We start from the raw sequence: 25,400 nt of genomic DNA, 5'->3' as shown, positions 1-25,400 counted from the left end.
TTGCCACGAAATATTGCTTGAGCCTTGCCGTGAAGGCATCCCAATCATCAACCTCTGCAAAGTCTTTTAGTGTGCCAAAGGTAGCCATAATCGCGTGAAAGTCTGTATTCTCGTCGCCAGTTACATCTGTAATACACTTATGAATGACTCCACGAGGCAATGTGTTGTACTCAAACGGTAGTGACCTTGGTCCTTTATTCGTAACTCAAGCATGGTGGGCAGCCTTTTATACTGGGCCCTGCACACCTATGCAGATGACCCTCAGGTCTCCCACCGCAGTGCCCACTGGTGGACAGCCTCTGCCAAAGGGGCAGGAAACCCCGGTCTCCACCAGTTGCATTCTCTAGTAGTGCCAGCATAGTATATACACAGTGTAAACCTTATTAATAGTGTATCAGGTAACAAGTCTCCATCTTATGCAACTATACAGTGACTACACCGAGAGTACATCTATAGTCTGCATGTATAAGAATTTGAACCTCCATATTGATTGGACAAATCAAATTGGTCAGGATAGCCTGGAGGAGGAGTTCATAGAGCGCGTAAGGGACGGGTTCCTTGAGCAACATGTAACGGAACCAACTAAGGGGAAAGCTATCTTAGATCTGGTCCTGTGTAATGAGACAGCATTAATAAACAATCTCCTGGTAAAGGATCCCCTCGGAATGAGTGATCATAGCATGATTGAATTTCAAATTCAGATGGAGGGTGAGAAAGTTGGATCTCGAACCAGCATACTAAGCTTAAATAAAGGAGACTATGAAGGTATGAGGGCAGAGTTGGGTAAAGTGGACTGGGAAAATAGATTAAAGTGTAGGACAGTTGATGAACAGTGGTATACATTTAAAGAGATATTTCACAACTCTCAAGAAAAATATATTTCAGTGAGGAGAAAAGGGTGTAGGAGAAAAGATAGCCATCCATGACGAACTAAAGAAATAAAGGACGGTATTCAATTAAAAACAAGGGCATACAATGTGGCCAAGACTAGTGGGAGGTCAGAAGATTGGGAAGCTTTTAAGAGCCAACAAAGAACGACTAAAAAAATGATTAAGAAAGGGAAGATAGACTATAAAAGTAAACTAGCACAAAATATAAAATCAGATAGCAAGAGTTTCTATAGGTATATAAAAAGGAAAATGGTGGCTAAAATAAAAGTTGGTCCCTGAGAAGATGAGACCGGGGAATTAGTAATGGGGTACATGGAGATGGCAGAAACTCTGAACAAATAATTTGTATCAGTCTTTACGGTAGAGGACACTAACAATATTCTGACAGTGGATAGTCTAGGAGCTATAGCGGGAGAGGAACTTAACACAATCACAATCACTAAGGAGGTGGTACTCAGTAAGATAATAGGACTAAAGGCAGATAAATCCCCTGGACCCGATGGCTTGCATCCTAGGGTCTTAAGAGAAGTAGCGGCAGAGATTGTGGATGCATTGGTTGTAATTTACCAAAATTCCCTGGATTCTGGGAAGGTTCCAGCAGATTGGAAAACTGCAAATGTATCACCCTTATTTAAAAAAGGAGGCAGACAAAATGCAAGAAACTACAGACCAGTTAGCCGAACATCTGTGGTTGGGAAAATGTTGGAGTCCATTATTAAAGAAGCAGTAGCAAGACATTTAGAAAAGCAAAATTCTGTCAGGCAGAGTCAGCATGGATTTATGAAGGGGAAGTCATGTTTGACAAATATGCTGGAGTTCTTTGAAGATGTAACGAACAGGGTGGATAAAGGGGAACTAGCGGAGCTGGTGTATCTGGACTTCCAGAAGGCATTTGACAAGGTACCATATAAAAGGTTACTGTAGAAGATAAAAGTTCACGGGGTTGGAGGTAATATATTAGCTGGATAGAGGATTGGCTAACAAACAGAAAACCAGAGAGTCGGGATAAATGGTTCATTCTCTGGTTGGCAATCAGTAACTAATGGGGTGCTGCAGGGATCAGTGCTGGGACCCCAACTATTTACAATCAATATTAACGACTTGGAAGAAGAGACTGCGTGTAATATAGCCAAGTTTTCTGATGATAAAAAGATGGGAGAAAAAGCAATATGTGAGGAGGACACAAAAAATCTGCAAAAGGACATAGACAGGCTAAGTGAGTGGGTAAAAATTTGACAGATGGAGTATAATGTTGGAAAGTGTGAGGTCATGCACTTTGGCAGAAAAAAAATCAAAGAGCAAGTTATTATTTAAATGGAGAAAGATTGCAAGTGCTGCAGTACAGCGGGACCTGGGGGTACTTGTGCATGAAACACAAAAGGTTAGTATGCAGGTACAGCAAATGATCAGGAAGGCCAATGGAATCTTGGCCTTTATTGCAAAGGGGATGGATTATAAAAGCAGGGAAGTCTTGCTACAGCTATACAGGGTATTGGTGAGGCCACACCTGGAATACTGTATACAGTTTTGGTTTCCATATTTTCAAAAGGATATACTTGCTTTAGAGGCAGTTCAGAGAAGGTTAAACTAGGTTGATTCTGGGGATGAGGGGGTTGACTTATGAGGAAAGGTTGAGGAGGTTGGGCCTCTACTCATTGGAATTCAGAAGAATGAGTGGTGATCTTATCGAAACATATAAGGTTATGAGGGGGCTTGACAAGGTGGATGCAGAGAGGGTGTTTCCACTGATGGGGGCAACTAGAACTAGAGGGCACGATCTTAGAATAAGGGACCGTCCATTTAAAACAGAGATGAGGAGAAATTTCTTCTCTCAAAGGGTTGTTAATCTGTGGAATTTGCTGCCTCAGAGAGCTGTGGAAGCTGGGACATTGAATAAATTTAAGACAGAAACAGACGGTTTCTTAAACGATAAGGGGATAAGGAGTTATGGTGAGTGGGTGGGGAAGTGGAGCTGAGTCCATGATCAGATCAGCCATGATCTTATTAAATGGCAGAGCAGGCTCGAGGGGCCATATGGCCTAATCCTGCTGCTATTTCTTATGTTCTTATGACTCTTAACTGGCCTCTGAAGTGGCCTCGCATGCCAGTCGCTGTATCAAACTTTTCTCAGATGATTTCAGCCCAGTTTCAAATGTTTGTGTATGGCCAGGAATTAGATAAGTATTTAAGAAGAAGAATGTGAAGGAATACAAGGATACAGGGAAATAGAATTTGAGTAAAGAAAAAGAAAGACTTGGATTTATATAGCACCTTTCACGACCACCGGACATCTCAAAGTGCTTTACAGTCAATGAAGTACATTTGAAGTCACTGTTGTAATGTAGGAAAAATGGCAACCAACTTGTGCACAAGCCAGCTCCCACAAACAGCAATGTGATAATGACCAGATAATCTGTTTTTTTTTGTCATGTTGATTGAAGAATATATATTGGCCAGGACACTGGGGATAACTCCCCTGTTCTTCTTCAAAATAGTGCACTTGAGACAGCAGACAGGGCCTCGGTTTAACATCTCATCCGAAAGACCTCTAATAATGCAGCACTCCCTCAGCACTGTACTGGAGTGTCAGCCTAGATTTTTTGTGTTCAAGTCCCATGGAATGGGGCTTGAACCCACAACCTTCTGATTCAGGCGAGTGTGTTACCCACTGAGCCACAGCTGACACTGTGTAATCAAGTACCACTCCAGAGACTTGAGCACAAAGATAAATCTAGGCTGACATTCCAGTGCAGTGTTGAGGGAGTGCTGCACTGTCGGAGGTGCTATCTTTTGGATGAAACGTTCTCTCTCAGGTGGACGTAAACGATCCTATGACACTATTTCAAAGAAGAGCAGGGGAGTTATCCCCGGTGTCCTGGCCAATATTTATCCCTCAAATCAACACAACTAAAAAATATATCTGGTCATTTTCACATTGCTGTTTGTGGGAGCTTGCTGTGCACAATTGGCTGGTGCATTTCCTACATTACAACAGCGATACACTTCAAAAAGTACTCATTAACTGTAAAGTGTTTTAAGACCTCCTGAGGTCATGAAAGGCCCTATATAAATACAAGTCTTTTTTGTTTCTTTTTAGACAGCTCCCTCCTTTTGTGCCATGAATTTTAATTCTTACAATGAAACAGTCCCAAACAGGAACTTACATTTTTATTTTCTTACTCAAGTACTTACAAATCACTTGCTCTTTAGAAACAAGCCAAAACATCCTTCCCGGGCTCAGCGCAATGTGAAATCTTCCAGCCCATTCTCCCAGCTGTCGCATCTTTATTAACTTTTGCATTTTTGTTTCAATTCTTTAGAAGATGAAATTGTAAATTATTTTGTTCTATCAAAACTTTCCGGTGCATGCAGATTTATTTTTCCGGCTAGTGAGATTTTCAATTTATACACACATATATATATATAATTTATTTTATTACAGGAAGTAACATATTGTAGTAATAAGCTCAATAATGTAGAGACAGCCCAACAAATCAGACAGCGCAAAACGCACGGGATTAAACCCTAACATTCCCTATATGTCTGGGACTGTACTGCTTGTCTGTGTCAAGTCCTACGTGTGTGCACCAGACACTCTGGGTGGAAGGTAACAAATGGTTCACATCTGTTAGTGGTTGGCCCATGTGAGTCCCGGTGGCAGCTCCTGCACATGTGCGCGCTGGGAAGTGGGTGGGTTTAATTTATAATGCTGATATGTGAGAGTCAGGGCAAGCCGCATCAATCACCGAGGAGTTGGTATTCAATTGTTAAATGCAGCACTGCTCCTCACTGTCAGTCCTATGGCCTCCATTCATGACTGTTGGACGCTGACTGAGGTTGGGTTCCTTCTCCATCGCTGTCTAGTGACAGAAAGCAAAGAAATGCTTTTATAAATGGAGGGCCTTTCCAACAGATCAACTGAAAGTGCTCTGTCATATCCCCCAGGTTCGATCCCTGGCCTATACTGAGTTAGATGGGCTGATGGTAGGGAGACTGCAATTGGCCTCATCACCCTTGGGTTAGGTAGAGACAGATTCAGCATGCTCACTAACCTCACTCCCGATCACCATCCTTGTATCCTGTCCAACTTTTCGGCCTCAACCAATACTTAAGATTGTGAAAGAAAAGAGTTGCATTAAAATTGCACCTTTCATGACTTCAGGACGTCCTAACAGCCGATGAAGTACTTTGAAGCATAGTCACTGTTGTAATGTAGGGAATACAATTTTGTGCACGGCAGGGTACCAGTGTGATAATCTGTTTCAGTGATGTTGGTTAAGGGATAAATATTTGCATCCACGTGCGAAAGCAGACGGGGCCTCAATTTAACGTTTCATCTGAAAGGCATCAGGGCTGAAATTCAGAGCCACCACAAACCTGGGGCACCTCCTGACTTTTTCAAGCCATCACCGATCGAAATTCAGGGGGAAAAAAATGGTGTCCTGCGCTAAGGAGCTTGATTGCAACGTGATCATCACAGAGAAATTCAGCATTGTGCTAATGTGTAGATAACAAGCCAGCTGCTCCCCGGCCTTCTTAAAGGCCTGGGTTTGCAGCTAGGCCCTAAGGAGGGAAGGAGTTGGGTTGCAGGATGGCTGGTGTTCATGGACCAAGGAGGGCAAGCAGATTTACTGACACAGAGCTGGAGACCCTCATGCAGGCTGTCGAGGGCAGGCGGAGAATCATTTATCTGGATGTGGGGATCCCACTCGTGAGGTCTTAACCAATACATGGAGGGAGATTGCTGGGTAGGTTTCAGGGACTGTGACGTCATAACCGGACTGTGACGCAGTGCAGAAAATGTTTGAATGATATCATCTGTCTTATGAAAGTGAGTACCTGTTCCACCAACTGCCGACCTTGCATCTGCGAGCATCTCCTTCAACATTCTCTTATTTCCCATCTTCACTGTTTAGTCACTGAAGCAGCATTTCATTGTTCACACCTCTATATATGTGTGTGTGTGTGTGTGTGTTCTCACAATGGAGGCTCCCTTTCATCTCACACTTACAGCTGCATGTCAGGGACGAACACTTGTGCACTCATTTCTAATGTGTCATCACAGTGGCACTCACCAACCATTCTTTGTTTTTCAGGCTAAACTGGATCATAATAGAATGGAGCAGAGGATGACTGGTGATGGCGAGCAGAGATCCAGGTCCTCACACCCTTGGAGGAGAGGGTTGAGGCGCTCGTAGGCGGACATGGTGCCATCCCTGTGGGCCACAGTACTGCTGATGCTGATGTGGGTAAGTGAAGACCCTCCTTGAATTCGCCATCGCCTACTATGCCTTTCCTTCTGGAAGTCTGTTAGTTGCAGGATTCCATGCATCAATACCCCCCCCTCCCCCTCACGGCAGCCCTTCTGCCATTTATGCTTGCAGATGAGACAGCCCGAGTGGCCTGTGATACTGGCGACGCCGATGTGGGCAGCATGGATAAGTGAGGCCGTCCTTTAATGCACTCTCTACCTGAATGCACCAGTGCCTACTGTGCCTTTCCTTCTGGAAGTCTGCTATTTGCAGACTCCATGCGTCAATCTCCTTCCTCCCCCTCACAGCAGCCCTTCTCCCTTTTATGCTTGCTGATGAGACACCGAGTGGCAGCACACCCAGCACAGTGGAGAGTGACAAAACACCTTGCAGACCAGTGCCAGGCCTGGATGAGATCCTTCACGACATCACAACAGAAATGCCAAATGAGAGCAGTGACGACATTGAGGGGTCAAGCCCTGGTGATACTGTGGAGCGCACGCCATCTTTTGGGGAACTGACTGGTGAGGAAGAGGAAGAGGAGGACACTGATGGCACTAACACATCACTGCTTCCACCCACATGCGCCAGCTCAGATACTGGGAGTGCACGGTCTGATATAGTTGAGGTAGTACAGGGATCTGCACTGGGTGTTGCACCAGGGCCTAGTGGGCTGCAGCACAGTGATGGGGCTAGGCAACCTCAGGTGCCATCTCCCGGGGGGGGGGGGGGGGTGGGGGGCGAGTCCGCACCGGAGTTCTGCCAAGGAGAACGCAGACGATGCCATCGATGTTGCAGCTTACGAAAGAAGGATGGAGGCCATGCATTCAAAGATGTTGGGGACACTGACAAGGGTGCCAGAGAGGCTGTCGGAAGTGATCAGGAGTGTGGAGGAGTCCACCTCCCGCATAGTCGACAACTCTGCACACACCACACATCATTGCAAGTGTGCAAGCGATGGTGGACTCCCAGATTGTCCGTGCGGATCCAGCTGTGATGCCACAACCTGCAGGTGATGTGGCAGCTGTCATTTCAGCACAGGCGCAGGAGAACGAGTGCATCGGTACTGGTTTGGAGAGGATGGCCTCGACCCTGGAAGCTCAGAATGCTCTTATGCATTTTGGGCAACAGGTCACGGAGCGTCTTTCTGCTGTCATGGAGCATCAAACTGCTGCCATCTCTACTGGCTTTGAAACTCTGGCTGCTCTCATGCAGTCTCAGCTCAATGCCACCTGACACCCCAGTGTTGTGTTCGTGGCTGGGTCCAACATAGGCCACGGGGGACCTTCCGGTATTGCTCCACAGCACTGACCCGACCTCCCTCGGTTTGGTGATGGTGGTAATGTGCCATCCCCGGTGAATGACTCAGGCTTGTCGGACCAGGATCCTGATGATGCGCTCTCTCAGGATCACACCATTCCTGGACCCAGATCTGCCACTCCACCCATGCCTCCACGCATGGCCTCGCCCGAGCCAAGCCAAACTGAACCCTCCCAGGAGGGCGGTGACCAGTCTGCACTGGGCCTTCCAGGGCCAAGGTTGGTCGAGGGTGTCCGAGAAGGACAGCTGTAACTCCCACACAAGAACCACAGCAGCCTTCCCAGACCCATGATGCAGCCACAGGGGAGACACTTAGGCATAGTGGCAGGATAGGCACGTGTAGGACGTGTTATAAGGAGATGCACAAGGGTCAGAAATGATGTTTTTGTGTAAGTTTCTAGTACTGTTTTTTGTTGAATTATGTTTTTGCACTGACTTGTATCATGGCATAAATCTTTATTTTTTGCACATATGTCTGGGCAGATGTATCATTTGAGAGTGGGCAATTCTGTGTGAAGGCACTCATTGGGATGGCCATGGAAAATAGGAGCGGGAAGGGTCATGTGGGGATGAGATTATGTGAATCGAGCAGCAATCTGATGTGTCTGCACCTCCCTTGCAGGGTTGTGATGGCAACTACGCCTCCTGGCTGGGTGGTGATGGGGATCTTCCTCCTCCTGTTCTTTCTCCTCATCGGGTGGTGCTGGCTCGACCTCCAGTGGCTGGCCCCTCATGAGGGCCAGGTTGTGCAGCATGCAGCAGACCACCGTGAATATGGAGACCCATTGAGGAGATTACTGCAAGGCGCCATCAGACCAGTCCAGGCAATGGAACCTCTATTTGAGGATCCCAATGCAGTGCTCGATGATACCCCAGGTGCCAGAATGAGCGTCATTGTAGGCATGCTTGCCCGCTGTCCTGGGGTTCTGTAGTGGAGTCAGTAGCCAAGTGGAGAGGGGATATTCCTTGTCACCAAGCAGCCAACCACAATCCTGATTTGGCCTGGTGAAGAGGACGGGTATACTGGTCTGGCGCAGAATGAAGGAATCATGCTGCTGCTGCCTGGATACCTGGCAGCAACGACCAGGATCCTACGCTGGTGGTCACATACCAGCTGCACATTGAGGGAGTGGAATCCCTTCCTATTGATGAAGAGTTCGGGATGGTGTTGTGGTGTCCTCAGGCCAACATGTGTGCAGTCTGTCATGTATATAAACATTGTAACTGTATAAGACTTGCTACCAGAGGGTGCAACTGTTGGAGGCCCAAGGCTCATCTGTACACCTCATGCAAGGGAATATAAAAGGTTGTCTGCCATGCTGCTTAGGCACTCTGGAGTTGTATTAAAGAGTCTAAGGTCACATCAGTTTTAGCTCACAGTACTCAGTCTTGTGGAGTTCTTCCATACTTAACAATTGGCGACGAGTAACAGAATACGAACTTTCACGCGGTCATGGTTGCCACTGGTATTTTAGAGAGATTTGTAGAGGGTGATGATTGGAAAACCTTCGTTGAATGTCTCAACCAGTACTTTGTGGCCAACGAGCTGGATGGAGACGATAAAGCGATCAAGCGCAGGGCGATTCTCCTCACCGTGTGTGGGTCCACAATATGCGGTCTCATCAAGAATCTGCTAGCACCGGAGAAACCAGTAGAGAAGACATATACAGAGTTGTGTATGCTGGTTCGGAATCACCTCAAGCTGAAGGAGAGCGCCTTAATGGCCAGGTATCACTTCTACACGCACCACCGCTCCGAGGGCCAGGACGTGGCAAGTTATGTCGCCGACCTGAGGCATCTTACGGAAACTGGATTTGCTGGATTTTTGGGGGAAATGCTGCGGGACTTTTTGTGCTTGGCATTGGCCACGAGGTCATTCTTCGCAAGTTGCTGTCCTCCGAATCTCTAGACCTGAGCAAGGCCATCACAATAGCCCAGGCATTCATATCCACGAGCGATAATACCAGACAAATATCTTCCCAGCATCGAAGCTCACGGGCAAGTACTGTACATAAAATAATGTTGCTAGCAGGTAGAACTGCATATGGCAGGGCCTACACGTCTGCAGCTGCAAGACCTAGGATGACTCATCCGCCATCAGGCGTGAATGCAAATCCATTAGCACCATGTTGGTGCTGCGGGGCTAATTATCGAGCCCATCAATGTCGATTCAAGCACTACGTGTGCAAAGGCTGAAAAACAACGGGGCACCTCCAGCGAATGTGCAAGAGTGCTGCGACTCACCACGTGGCAGAGTCAGCAGAGGATGATCGATCTGGCGCTGATCACGCAGAACAAACAAGAGAGGCAACTCAACCCGAGGAAGATGGGATAAACACCTTCACCACCAAGAACCCTCCTATCATGCTGAATTGAACGGTATTCCGTTATCAATGGAATTGGACACGGGGGCAAGTCAGTCAATTATGAGCCAGAAGGCTTTTGAGAAACTGTGAGGCAACAAGGCACAAAGACCCAAACTGAGCCCGATTCAGACCTATACCAAAGAGCTCATACCAGTCATTGGCAGTGCGGCAGTTAAGGTATCGTACGATGGAGCTATGCATGATTTATCACTGTGGATTGTACCAGGCAATGGCCCAATGCTATTCAGCAGAAGCTGGCTGGGAAAGATTCGATGGAACTGGGACGACATCAAAGCACTATCTTCAGTGGATCATGCCCCGTGCGCCCAAGTGCTGAGCAAGTTTCCGTTGATATTTGAAGCAGGCATCGGCAACTTCACAGACGCTAAGGTGCAGATCAATTTAGTCCCTGATGCAAGACCCCTTCATCACAAGGCTCGAGCAGTTCCATATATGATGAGGGAGAAAGTCGAGATCGAACTGGACAGATTTCAACGAGAGGGAATCATATCACCAGTCGAGTTCAACGAGTGGGCCAGTCCGATTGTTACAGTGTTGAAAAGTGATGGCACAGTCAGAATCTGCGTAGACTACAAGGTAACGATCAACTGAGTCGCATTGCAAGACCAGTACCCACTACCCAAGGCGGATGACCTGTTCGCAATGTTAGCGGGGGGGGGGGAAGTCGTTCACCAAGTTGTACCTAACCTCTGCCTACATGACACAAGAGCTGGCTGAATCTTCGAAAAGATTGACGTGCATCAACACGCAAAAAGGACCGTTTATATACCACAGTGCCCTTTTGGGATTCGCTCAGCTGCTGCCATCTTCCAGAGGAACATGGAGAGTCTGCTGAAATCGGTTCTGCGCACCGTTGTGTTTCAAGACGACATCCTGATCACCGGTCATGATGCAACCGAACACCTGCACAACCTGGAAGAGGTTCTAAGTCGACTAGACAGAGTGGGACTCAGGCTGAAACGCTCCAAGTGTGTTTTCCTGGCACCAGAGGTCGAATTTTTGGGGAGAAAGATTGCGGCAGACGGCATCAGACCCACGGCCTCAAAGACAGATGCCATCAAGAATGCACCCAGACCACAGAATGTGACAGAGCTGCGTTCGTTCCTGGGACTCCTCAACTATTTTGATAACTTTCTACCTGGGTTAAGCACTTTGCTGGAACCGTTGCACATGTTGCTACGTAAGGGTGACGACTGGGTTTGGGGTAAATCTCAAGAGACAACCTTTGAGAAGGCCAGAAACCTACTTTGTTCTAATAAGTTACTTGTACTGTATGACACATGTAAACGATTAGTGCTAGCTCATGATGCATCTTCGTACGGGGTTGGCTGTGTGTTACAGTAAACCAATGTATCGGGCAAACGTCAACCAATTGCATACGTGTCTAGAATTCTGTCTAAGGCTGAAAGAGCCTACAGTATGGTCGAGAAAGAGGCGTTAGCATGTGTATATGGGGTTAAGAAAATGCACCAATACCTATTTGGACTTCAGTTTGAGCTTGAAACCGACCACAAACCGCTCATTCTGCTGTTTTCAGAAAGTAAAGGCATAAACACCATTGCTTCGGCCTGCATCCAAAGATGGGCACTGACATTATCCACCTATGACTATGTTATCCGCCACAGATCAGGCACGGAGAACTGTGCTGATGCCCTCAGTCGGCTACCATTGCCCAACACCGGGGTGGAAATGGCGCAGCCCACAGACTTGCTTCTGGTCATGGATGCTTTTGAGAGCGAGGGGTCACCCGTCACTGCTTACCAGATCAGGACCTGGACCAGCCAGGATCCTGTGCTATCACTCGTAAAAAGTTGCGTCCTCAATGGGAGCTGGTCAGCTGTTCCCGATAAATGCAAGATGAAATTAAGTCATTTCTGTTATGCTCATAATAAATGGTCAGACCGAGTACTGTGTGTAATGAACAAGTGTGACCTTAGCTGCTTTATTGTAGTTCCAGAGTGCAGGTACCTCGTGGGCGGCCTGCTTATATACTGTACTCCCAAGGGATGCTGGGATTCCTTAGGACTCCAGGCCCACAGGTGGACAGGTGTGATGCAGGTTACAAGGTTACAAGGGGTTAAATACATAACATCACTCCCCCGTGAAGATAACAATACACTTATGTACAAGGTGAGACGATCTGGGGCTCTGCACTCCCTTGTCGATCGTCTCAGTACAAATGTCGGTGTGGTTGGGTTGGTCAGTTCTTCATTGGGCTGTTGGGCAGCCAGCCTTGCTGGGCTGCTGGGATGATGAGTTCTGTTTCATGATCAACTGTGATGTCAGTTGCCACTTGTGTGTGTGTTGGAAAGTCAAAGTTGATGGTGTCTTTTTCGGGTTGTACGTAGCTGTCGGTGAACCGCAGTTTAATTTGGTCCAAGTGTTTCCTGTGCATTTGTCCATTGGTCAATTTGAACTGAAACACCCTCCTCCCCTCTTTGGCTGTGACCATCAGCAAGCCATTTGGGACCATGTCCATAATTGAGCACAAACACAGGATCGTTGATCTCAATATCGCGTGACAAGATTGCGCGGTCATGGTACACACTCTGTTGATGCTGCTTGTCCTCCACGTGATCATGTAGATCAGGGTGAACCAGAGAGAGCCTTGTTTTAAGCGACCTTTTCATGAGCAGCTCGGCTGGGGGAATCCCTGTGAGTGAGTGGGGTCTGGTGCGGTAGCTGAGCAGTACTCGGGACAACCGGGTCTGTAGGAAGCCTTCCAACATGCATTTCAAGCTTTGCTTGAGGGTCTGGACTGCCCGTTCTGCCTGGCCATTGGATGCGGGCTTGAGCGGCGCAGATATGACATGTTTGACCCGATTGCGGGTCATAAATTCTTTGAATTTGGCACCTGTGAAGCACGGCCCATTGTCACTGACTAGGACATCAGGCAGGCCACGGGTGGCAAACATAGCTCTTAAGCTTTCAATGGTGGCCGTGGATGTGCTTCCAGACATTATTTCAATCCATTTTGAGTAAGCATCCACGACAACCAAAAGCATTTTGCCTAGGAATGGGCCTGCCAAGTCCACATGGATCCTTGACCACAGTTTGGATGGCCAGGACCATAAACTGAGCGGTGCCTCTCTGGGTGCATTGCTCAACTGACGAACATAGTGTTAAATCCAAGGAAGAGGCATATAAATTGGCCAGAAAAAGCAGCAAACCTGAGGACTAGGAGAAATTTAGAATTCAGTTGAGGAAGACAAAGGGTTTAATTAGGAGGGTGAAAATAGAGTATGAGAGGAAGCTTGCCAGTAACATAAAAACTGACTGCAAAAGCTTCTATAGATATGTGAAGAGAAAAAGATTAGTGAAGACAAACGTAGATTCCTTGCAGTCAGATTCAGGTGAATTTATAATGGGGAACAAAGAAATGGCAAACCAGTTGAACAAATACTTTGGTTCTGTCTTCACGAAGGAAGACACAAATAACCTTCCGGAAGTACTAAGGGACCGAGGGTCGAGTGAGAAGGAGGAACTGAAGGATATCCTTATTAGGCGGGAAATTGTGTTAGGGAAATTGATGGGATTGAAGGCCGATAAATCCCCAGGGCCTGAAAGTCTGCATCCCAGAGTACTTAAGGAAGTGGCCATAGAAATAGTGGATGCATTGGTGATCATTTTCCAACAGTCTATCGACTGTGGATCAGTTCCTATGGACTGGAGGGTAGCTAATGTAACACCACTTTTTAAAAAAGGAGGGAGAGAGAAAACGGGGAATTATAGACCGGTTAGCCTGACATCAGTAGTGGGGAAAATGTTGGAATCAATTATTAAAGATGAAATAGCAGCGCATTTGTAAAGCAGTGACAGGATCGGTCCAAGTCAGCATGGATTTATGAAAGGGAAATCATGCTTGACAAATCTTCTGGAAATTTTTGAGGATGTAACTAATAGAATGGACAAGGGGGAGCCAGTGGATGTGGTGTATTTGGACTTTCAAAAGGCTTTTGACAAGGTCCCACACAAGAGATTGGTGTGAAAAATCAAAGCACATGGTATTGGGGATAATGTACTGATGTGGATAGTGAACTTGTTGGCAGACAGGAAGCAGAGAGTCGGGATAAACGGGTCCTTTTCAGAATGACAGGCAGTGACTAGTGGGGTGCCTCAGGGCTCAGTGCTGGAACCCCAGCTCTTTAAAATATACATTAATGATTTGGATGAAGGAATTGAGTGTAATATCTCCAAGTTTGCAGATGACACTAAACTGCGTGGCGGTGTGAACTGTGACGAGGACGGTAAGAGGCTGCAGGGTGACTTGGACAGGTTAGGTGAGTGGGCAAATGCATGGCAGATGCAGTACAATGTGGATAAATGTGAGGTTATTCACTTTGGGGGCAAAAACACGAAGGCAGAATATTATCTGAATGGCGGCAGATTAGGAAAAGAGGAGGTGCAACGAGACCTGGGTGTCATGGTTCATCAGTCATTGAAAGTTGGCATGCAGGTTCAGCAGGCGGTGAAGAAGGCAAATGGAATGTTGGCCTTCATAGCTAGGAAATTTGAGTATAGGAGCAGGGAGGTCTTACTGCAATTGTACAGGACCTTGGTGAGGCCTCACCTGGAATATTGCGTTCAATTTTGGTCTCCTAATCTGAGGAAGGACGTTCTTGCTATTGAAGGAGTGCAGCGAAGATTCACCAGATTGATTCCCGGGATGGCAGGACTGACATATGAGGAGAGACTGGATCAACTGGGCCTTTATACACTGGAGTTTAGAATGGATGAGAGGGGATCTCATAGAAACATAAGATTCTGACGGGACTGGACAGGTTAGATGCGGAAGAATGTTCCCAATGTTGGTGAAATCCAGAACCAGGGGACACAGTCTTAGGATAAGGGGTAGGCCATTTAGGACTGAGATGAGGAGAAACTTCTTCACTCAGAGAGTTGTTAACCTATGGAATTCCCTAGCACAGAGAGTTGTTGATGCCAGTTCATTGGATATATTCAAGAGGGAGTTAGATATGGCCGTTACGGCTAAAGGGATCAAGAGGTATGGAAAGAAAGCAGGAAAGGGGTACTGAGGGAATGATCAGCCATGATCTTATTGAATGGTGGTGAAGGCTCGAAGAGCCGAATGGCCTATTCCTGCACCTATTTTCTATGTTTCTATGTTTCTATGACTCTAAATCTAAGTCGATGCCGGGCCACCACACATGGGATCTGGCTATGACTTTCATCACCACGATGCCCGGGTGGGTGCTGTGTAGTTCCCCAATAAATCTGTCTCTGCTTTTCTTGGGCAAGACCACACGATTGCCCCACAAGAGACAGTCCGTCTGCAGGGACAGCTCATCTTTGCATCTGCGGAATGGCTTAATCGCTTCCTGCATCTCCACTGGGACACTAGACCAGCTCCCATGGAAGACACAGTTTTTTTTACCAGGGCCAGTAAAGGATCCTGACTGGTCCAGGTCCTAATCTGGTGGGCCATAACAGGGGATTTCTCGTTCTCAAATGCCTCCATAACCATAAGCAAGTCCGCTGGTATGCCATTTCCACGCCGGCAGTGGGCAACGGTAGCCGACTGAGAGCATCTGCGGAAGAAATAGCGGGACATCTAGATAGGAATAGTGCAATTAAGCAGATGCAGCATGGATTCATGAAGGGGAAATCATGTTTAACTAATTTACTGGATTTTTTTGAGAATATAACGAGCATGGTGAATAGAAGTGTACCGATGGATGTGGTGTATTTAGATTTCCAAAAGGCATTCGATAAGGTGCCACACAAAAGGTTACTGTAGAAGATAGAGGTACGCGGAGTCAGAGGAAATGTATTAGCATGGATAGAGAATTGGCTGGCGAACAGAAAGCAGAGAGTCGGGATAAATGGGTCCTTTTCGGGTTGGAAATCGGTGGTTAGTGGTGTGCCACAGGGATCGGTGCTGGGACCACAACTGTTTACAATATACATAGATGACCTGGAAGAGGGGACAGAGTGTAGTGTAACAAAATTTGCAGATGACACAATGATTAGTGGGAAAGCGGGTTGTGTAGAGGACACAGAGAGGCTGCAAAGAGATTTGGATAGGTTAAGCGAATGGGCTAAGGTTTGGCAGATGGAATACAATGTCGGAAAGTGTGAGGTCATCCACCAGGGGAAAAAAACAGTAAAAGGGAATATTATTTGAATGGGGAGAAATTACAACATGCTCAGGTGCAGATGGACCTGGGGGTCCTTGTGCATGAATCCCAAAAAGTTAGTTTGCAGGTACAGCAAGTAATCAGGAAGGCGAATGGAATGTTGGCCTTCATTGCGAGAGGGATGGAGTACAAAAGCAGGGAGGTCCTGCTGCAACTGTATAGGGTATTGGTGAGGCCGCACCTGGAGTACTGCGTGCAGTTTTGCTCACCTTACTTAAGGAAGGATATACTGGCTTTGGAGGGGGTACAGAGACAATTCACTAGGCTGATTCCGGAGATGAGGGGGTTACTTTATGATGATAGATTGAGGAGACTGGGTCTTTACTCATTGGAGTTCAGAAGGATGAGGGGTGATCTTATAAAAACATTTAAAATCATGAAAGGGATAGACAAGATAGAGGCAGAGAGGTTGTTTCCACTGGTAGGGGAGACTAGAACTAGGGGGCACAGCCTCAAAATACGGGGGAGCCAATTTAAAACCGAGTTGAGAAGGAATTTCTCCCAGAGGGTTGTGAATCTGTGGAATTCTCTGCCCAAGGAAGCAGTTGAGGCTAGCTCATTGAATGTATTCAAGTCATAGATAGATAGATTTTTAACCAATAAGGGAATTAAGGGTTACGGGGAGAGGGCGGGTAAGTGGAGCTGAGTCCACGGCCAGATCAGCCATGATCTTATTGAATGGCGGAGTAGGCTCGAGGGGCTAGATGGCCTACTCCTGTTCCTAATTCTTATGTTCTTATGTTCTCTGTGCTCTGTCTGTGGCGAATTACATAGTTGTATGCCGACAGCGTGAGCGCCCATCTTTGGATGCGGGCAGAGACATTGGTATTGATCCCTTTGCTCTCTGAGAATAGCGATATGAGCGGCTTGTGGTCTGTTTCAAGTTCGAACATGAGGCCAAACACGTACTGGTGCATTTTCTTTACCCCGTAAACGCACGCCAGAGTCTCTTTTACAACCATGCTGTAGGCCCTTTCGGCCTTGGACAAACACCTGGATGCATATGCAAAATTCCCAATTCATTAGCCTGTTGTAATACACACCCGATCCCGTATGACGACGCATCGCAAGCTAACACCAGTCGTTTACGTGGGTTATACAGGACAAGCAGTTTGTTAGGACACAGTAAAGTTCTGACTTTCTTAAAGGCAGCCTCTTGTGAATTCCCCCATACCCAGTCGTCTCCCTTGCGCAGTAGCGCATGCAGGGGTTCTAGCTTAACTCAGGTCGGAAATTACCAAAGTAGTTAAGGAGTCCCAGAAACGCCCGCAGCTCCATCACGTTCCGTGGTCGTGGCGCGTTCTTGATGGCCTCCGTCTTGGCGTCGGTGGGTCTGATGCTGTCTACTGCGATCCTTCTTTCTAAGAATTCGACGTCCTGTGCCAGGAAAACACACTTCGAGCGTTTCAACCTGAGCCCCACGTGATTCAACCGACTAAGAACCTCCTCCAGGTTCTTCAAGTGCTCCATGGTGTCCCGACCTGTAACCAATATGTCGTTCTGGAAGACCACAAGGAACCGACTTTAGCAGGCTTCCATGTTTTGCTGGAAGATCGCTGCAGCTGACCGATTCCCGAACGGGCACCGGTTATAAATAAATGGACCTTTGTGCGTGTTGATGCAGGTGAGGCCTTTCGAAGACTAATCCAGCTCCTGCGTCATGTAGGCTGAGGTCAGGTCCAGCTTGGTGAATGTCTTCCCTCCAGCCAGGGTCGCAAATAGGTCGTCTGCCTTGGGTAGGGTACTGGTCCTGCAGCGAAAAACGGTTAGATATCACTGCAAATTCTAACTGTACCATCCTCCTTGAGTATCGGAACAATCGGACTGGCTCAGTCGTTGAACTCCACCGGCACGATGATGCTCTCACGTTGCAGCCTGTCCAGCTCGATTTCCACTTTTTCATGTATCATGTACGGTACCGCCCGAGCCTTGTGGTGGATGAGTCGCATACTAGGAATCAAATGGATCTGCACTTTCGCCCCAAGAGAAACTTCCAATGCCTGGCTTGACTAATGATGGGAACTTGCTTAGAACCTGGGTACATGCAGTATCGTCAACTGACGAGAGCACTCAGATGTCGTCCCAGTTCCAGCGGATTTTCCCCAGCCAGCTTCTGCAAAATAACGTGGGGCTATCCCTGGCACAATTCATAGCGGGAGTTTGTGTACTGCTCCATCATAGGAGACTTTGACTTCAGCACTGCCAATTACAGGGATTAGTTCCTTTGTATAAATCCTTAACTTCGTGTGAATGACTGAGCTTGGTCCTGTATGCCTTCTTCCCCCATAGCCTGTCGAAGGCCGTTTTACTCATTATGGACTGACTTGCCCCCGTGTCCAGCTCAATAGACACTGGAATACCGTTCAGTTTAACTTTCAACATTATTGTGGGCATTTTGTCATGAATGTGTGTACCCCGTACACCTCTGCCTCCTCCGTACAAATTTCCAATTCCGTCTGATCCGCAGTGGATCACTCTTCCTCTGCAACGTGGTGGTTTGCAGGGTTTGCAGGGTTTGCAGCTCGCCTGCACATTCGTTGGAGGTGTCCCATTGTTCTGCAGCCATTGCACGCATAGTGTTTAAAGTGGCATTGATGGGGCCGATGATCACCCCCGCAGCGCCAACAGGATGTTAACTGCCTCGCATTAACAGATGATGGCGGATTCTGGGTCAATTGAGGGCTGGCCACAGCAGCCAGTGTGTATATTCTGCCCTGTACATTTCTGCTCAAAACCGACATTACTTTATGCACAGTACTGGCCGAAACTTCTTTGTGCTGCGAAATTTGCTTGGTTTTGTCGCTGGTGGACATAAATGCTTGGGATATCGTTAATGCTTTACTCAGATTCGGAGTTTCTACAGTCAACAATTTGCGAAGGATTGTCTCATGTCCGATGCCCAGTAAAAAAAGTCTCTGAGCATTTGTTCTAGGAATCCCATAAACTCACAATGTCCTGCAAGGCGCCTTAGTTCGGCGACATAGCTCAACACTTCCTGGCCCTCCGATCGTTGACATGTGTAGAACCGATATCTCGCCATCAAAATGCTTTCCTTAGGATTTAGGTGCTCCCGGATCAGTATACACAGTTCTTCATAGGATTTATCTGTTCGTTTAGTCAGGGCCAGGAGATTCTTCATGAGGCCATAGGTAGTGGCCCTACAGACGGTTAGAAGGATCGCCCTTCGTTTGGTCGCGTTCTCATCCCTTTCCAGCTCGTTGGCTACAAAGTATTAGTCGAGTCGCTCCATAAAGGCCTCCCAATCATCCCCCTCCAAGAATTTCTCCAGGATGCCGACTGTTGTTTGCATTTCGCGTGGTTTGTTACCTCGTCGCCAATTGTTATGCTCATAATAAATGGTCAGACCGAGTACTGTGTGTAATGAGCAAATGTGACCTTAGCTCCTTTATTGTAGTTCCAGAGTGCAGGTACCTTGTGGGTGGCCTGCTTATATACTGTACTCCCAAGGGATGCTGGGATCCCTTGGGACTCCAACAGGTGGGCCCTCTGGTGGACAGGTGTGATGCAGGTTACAAGGTTACAAGAGGTTAAATACATAAGTTTCACTGACGCAAAGATGAAATGTCCATCCAGTCAGAATGTCTCTTATGGGGTAATCACGTGGTTTTTCCAAAGAAAGTCAGGGAAACATTTATACATGACCTACACAATAGCCACCCAGGCACAATCATGATGAAGTCTATAGCCAGGTTGCATGTTTGGTGGCCCGGCATTGACTCGGACTTAGAGTCATGCGTACACCAGTGCAACAAATGCTCACAATTGAGCAGTGCACCAAGGGAGGTTCCATTAAATCTGTGGTCATGGCCCTCCAAACTGTGGTCCAGGATCCACGTAGATTTTGCTGGCCCCTTTCTCGGAAAGATGTTTTTAGTTGTACTGGACGCTTACTCTAAATGGATTGAATGCGTAATCATGTCATCCAACACATCCACTGCCACCATTGAAAGCCTCCGGGCTATGTTCCCCACCCATGACTTGCGTGACGTCCTTCTCAGTGACAATGGACTGTGTTTCACCAGCTCGGAATTCAACTAATTTATTACCCGCAATGGCATCAAGCATGTCAGGTCTGCCCCGTTTAAGCCCGCATCCAACGGTCAAGCGGAATGGGCAGTCCAAACTATCAAGCAGAGCTTGAAACGCATGACGGAAGGCTCTTTGCAGATCCACTTATCTCGGGTTCTGCTCAGCTACCAGACGCGACCCCACTCGCTCACTGGGGTTCTCCCTGCAGAATTGTTAATGAAGAGAGCAGTCAAAACCATGCTCTCCCTAGTCCACCCGGATCTGAATGATCATGTGGAAACTCGGCGTCACCGGCAAAACATGTACCACGATCAAGCCGCTGTATCGCGTGACATTGATGTTAACAACCCTGTGTTTGTCCTTAATTACTGTCATGGTCCTAAATGGGTCGCTGGCACTGTCTTGGCCAAGGAAGGGAATAGCGTGTTTATTGTCAAACTATTGAATGGACAAATGTGCAGAAAGCATTTGGATCAGACCAAACTGCGGTTCACCGACAACCAGGAACAACCTGAAGAGGACATCACCATCATCGATCCACCAACCAACAATCGACCTTGCTGTCAATCAAGAGCATGAACCCACCATTCCCAACAGTCCTGTCAGACCAGCCGTGCCGCAGTGCAGCAATGGTCCGACCAACTCACCCATGCCAGAGTTTGAACTCAGACGATCAACCAGGGAGCGTAGGGCCCCGGATCGTCTCAACTTGTAAATCATTTGTATCAAAGACTTTGGGCGGGAGTGATGTCATGTGTGTAAACATTGTAACTGTGTAAGATGTGCCACCAGAGGGTGCAATTTTTGGAGGCCCAAGGGTCACCTGCACACCTCGTGCAAGGGAGTATAAAAGCTTGTCTGCCATGCTGCTTAGGCACATCAGCTTTAGCTCACAGTACTCAGTCTTGTGGCGTTCTTCCATACTTAACACAGTTGATGGCACCCTGCATCCTGGGGAACCCTGCAATCCAGAGAAATCTGGCTTGCCACTCCACCTGCTTCGCCCTGCTCATCGGGAAGGAGATATAGTCCACTCTTCTCCGAGACAGAACATCGGTGACCTGCCGGATGGAGCGATGGCACAGAATTGGGAGATGTCCAAGATGTCAGGAGTCACAGGCTGGAAAGACCCTGTAGCATAAACGTTTAGAGCTATGGTGACCTTGGTCTCAAAGGTCAGAGCTGTCCTCAGCCTTGTGTGAGGCTGCAGGTCTTGGCGCAGGACATTGTACAGCTCCCTCAGTAGGTCCTTTCTAAATCTGAGCCTTCGCAAACCTTGCTCATCACTGAGCTCCAGTACTGACGTCGGTAGAACCTTTGACGGTAGGGCCTCCTTCCCCCAGGTCTGTGCTGGCCACCTCCTATGGCAGCTGACTGATCGCCTTCTCCATGTTCTTCCTCATGTTCTGGAGCCTCGGCAGACTGCTGTTGGCAAGGCTCCTGGCCCAGTATGTGGTGTGGGGGTTCAGCGTACTTGACCCTCCTCCTGGCCACCCTCTCCACGTGGAGGTCTGCGGCCATCTGCAGGCCCTTCTCTCTGTTGGGCAACCATGGCTGCTGCCTCCCTTGCCCGTTGCCTCTGTCTCCATTGATGACGGCGCCGCCTTCTCCTGCGTGCCGCCCTGCGTCTCACTAGGTGGACAAGGTGTTCCCCTGCCAACACTGAGCCCATTCTGTGTGAAGACTGGACCCTCACAAGCAGGAGCAGAGAATGAGGCCTACAGGCCTCTACTAATCAGTGAGAGTTAAAAAGTCTTCAAAAACTCTCCAAAAGTGATGAACACGACTCTGCAGGTTTCGCAAATGCATACAAAGAAACAGAAAAAGTTTTGACTAAAAATTCCCAATCGTGATAATCCTCCGTTCTCCTCCTCCAGCGATGTCGAGTAGCACGGCAAAGTGCACCGACCCAAAATGCTGGCAGGGGCACTGTGGGGAAAAGAAAGCTGTGTTTTTTATGCTGAATTTGGGTGGCGTGGCTACGTGGCCACGTAGCAGCGGCGTGCACTCTGATGACGTCAGTTTGACCGCAAGCACCATACCACAGCGGAAGTCGGCGGCTTGCGGCGGACGTGCACACAACCCAAAAAACTCCCGTGCTGAATATGCGTCGTGGGAGCCAATCGACCAGGACGTGGCGACCATTTGCTTTTGTCGAATGGCCGCCACAAACCCATGGTAATGGTCCTCCCCGGGACCCTTAATTTCGGCCCGATCCCCTCCAACAGTGCAACACTCCATTAGTACAGCACTGGATTGTCAACGTAGATTATGTGCTCACATCTCTGAAGTGGGACTCATGACCTTCCGATTCAGAGGCGAGACTGATAACACTCAGGCAGGCCTGACACAGTAAAAGACACTATGTCAATGCAAGTTCTTTCCTTCTTTCTTTCTTTCTTTCTTTCTTTTTTTTTCCTTTTTTTCTTTTTTTTCTTTTTTTTTCTTTTTTAAGTAAAAGTGCGCGACAGGCACAACTTGCAGTCACCTTTATGTTTTAGGCCAAGTAGGTGTGTCAGATACAAGGCTCACGGTCATGAATTGTGGTGGACCATTAAACAACTAACAGGAGGAGGAGACTCCATGAACATTCCCATTCTCAATGACGGCGGAGCCCAGCACATGAGTGCAAAAGAAAAAGCTGAAGCATTTGGAACCATCTTCAGCCAGAAGTAACGAGTCGATGATCCATAGCGACCTCCTCCTGTGGTCTCCACCATCACAAAAGCCAGTCTTCAGCCAATTCAATTCACTCCATGTGATATCAAGAAACGGCTGAGCCCACTAGATACAGGGCCCCGACAACATCCCGGCTGTCGTGCTGAAGACTTGTGCTCCAGAACTAGCCATGAACTCATTGAATGGCGGTGCAGGCTAGAAGGGCTGAATGGCCTGCTCCTGCACCTATTTTCTATGTTTCTATGTTTCTATGTTTAGCCAATCTGTTCCAGTACAGCTACAACACTGGCATCTATCAGACAATGTGAAAAACTGCCCAGGTTATGTCCTGTCCACAAAAAGAGTGCACCTCTTTGTCCTGTTGCTTTTCTTCCTTGCTATGTAATCTCTGGGGATTTCTACTTATAGCCTTGAAAGTTGGTTTACTCTTCAGTCGGCATGCCTTCGCAAGATGCCCAGTTTTCCTGCAAATGAAACACTCTGCCTTCACATATTGACAACTTTGAGTACCGATAGCATGACTTCAATGTTCTGTTACTTTAGCCAGTTGCTGAGGCCTTGGGGCCCAACTGCCTTTTACTTTTAACCTGCAGGCGATTCACCTCGGTTGTCTGACGATTGGAAATGGTACGAAATTCTTGGCAATATTGGCCGGCCATATCCATTGAGGTAGTTGTCTGACAAGCTAAATCAAAAGTCAAGTTAGGAGTTGTCTTTCTTCTGATTGCTTCATTTTTCATCCCAAAAACAAAGCGGTCACGCAATGCTCGGTCCTGAAAGTTTCCAAAATGCGAGTGAATGGATAGCTTCTTTTAATGTTACAATGTACTCACTGATACTTTCATCAATGAATTGATCTCATATTCCGAAATGATAACTTTCAGCAAAATCCAGGGGCTCAGGACTGTGGTGCTGTTCTAACTTGCTTAGAATCTCTGTAAGTGATGTGTCCTTTGGCTTGACAGGAACAAGCAAATTTCTCAGGGTTTTATACAGCTCGGGGCCTGCTTCAGTCAAGAAAATAGCCCGTTTTCTTTCCAACGCCACTCGGTTATGGTTTTCATCATCGGGGACTTTGATGATACAATTTGCAGTGAAAGACGTTTCTAGCCGTTCCACATACGCTCCAAAAGTCTTACGGTTGAAACTCCCTCAAGCATCCTATTATTCCCATAGGCGCGGCCATCTGGACTCTTGAGTTCAGCCAAGTGTGCTTGTAATGTACCTTGGAATTTTAGCTGTTCTGCAAACAAAGGACCTCTCTAGTCTCTCTGTTGTTTGGCTGGAATCATCCACCAACAAAATTTACTGCTAGGTTATCCAGGAATCTTATACGTCATTGCCAATGTGATATATTCTATGACATTACAAACACACACATACTTTATAAGATGGCTCCATTCCTTTTATTCTTATTGTGAACAGCAGAGGCTGCATGACCACAGTAGTCCACTAAGTGGAGCAGTAGTCCACTAGGTGGAACCTATATTACAATAATGAAGCAGTCCATGCCCACATGCAACAAGACCTGGACGACATTCAGGCTTGGGCTGATAAGTGGCAAGTGACATTTGCGCCATACAAGTGCCAGGCAAAGACTAGCTCCACCAAGCGAGAGTCTAACCACCACCCCTTGCCATTACCTTTGATGAATCCCCCACCATCAACATCCTGGGGGTCACTATTGACCAGAAAAATTAACTGGACTAGCCATATAAATACTGTGGCAACAAGAGCAGACAGAGGTTGGGTATTCTGCGGCGGATGTCTCACCTCCTGACTCCCTAAAGCATTTCCACCATCTACAAGGCACAAGTCGGGAGTGTGATGGAATACTCTCCACTTGCCTGGATTAGTGCAGCTCCAACAAAACTCAAGAAGCTCGACACCATCCAGAACAAAGCAGCCACTTGATTGACATGCCATCCACCACCTTAAACACTCACTCCATCCATCACCGGCGTACCATGGCTGCAGTGTGTACCATTAATAAGATGCACTGCAGCAAAATGCCAACGCTTCTTCAACAGCAGCTCCCAAACCCGCGACCCCTACCACCTAGAAGGACAAGGACAGCAGGCACATGGGAACACCACAACCTCCATGTTCCCCTCCAAACTACACACCATCCTGACTTGGAAGTATAGCTGCAGCGGTTCACGAAGGCGGCTCACCACCATCTTCTCAAGGGTAATTAGGGATGTGCATTAAATGCTGGCATTGCCTGAGACGGCCACATCCTGAGAACACATTTTTTTTAAATCACCGTGACTTGCCTGATTGTCCTCCCTCAATCATCATCATCATCATCATAGGCAGTCCCTCGGAATCGAGGAAGACTTGCTTCCACTCTTAAAATAAGTCATTAGGTAGCTGAACAGTCCTATACGAGAACCACAGTTCCTGTCACAGGTGGGACAGAGAGTCGTTGAGGGAAAGGGTGTGTGGGACAGGTTTGCCACATGCTCTTTCCGCTGCTTGTGCTTCATTTCTGCATACTCTCGGCAATGAGACTTGAGGTGCTCAGCGCCCTCCTGGATGCACTTCCTCCACTTAGGGCAGTCTTTGGCCAGGGACTCCCAGGTGTCAGTGGGGATATTGCACTTTATCAGGGAGGCTTTGAGGGTGTCCTTGTAATGTTTCCTCTGCCTACCTTTGACTCGT

The sequence above is a fragment of the Pristiophorus japonicus genome, chromosome 1 (genome assembly GCF_044704955.1).
Source record: "Pristiophorus japonicus isolate sPriJap1 chromosome 1, sPriJap1.hap1, whole genome shotgun sequence".
NCBI classification, from domain to species: domain Eukaryota; kingdom Metazoa; phylum Chordata; class Chondrichthyes; family Pristiophoridae; genus Pristiophorus; species Pristiophorus japonicus.
The sequence above is the reverse complement of the archived record's forward strand: the minus strand, read 5'-3'. Positions refer to the sequence as shown.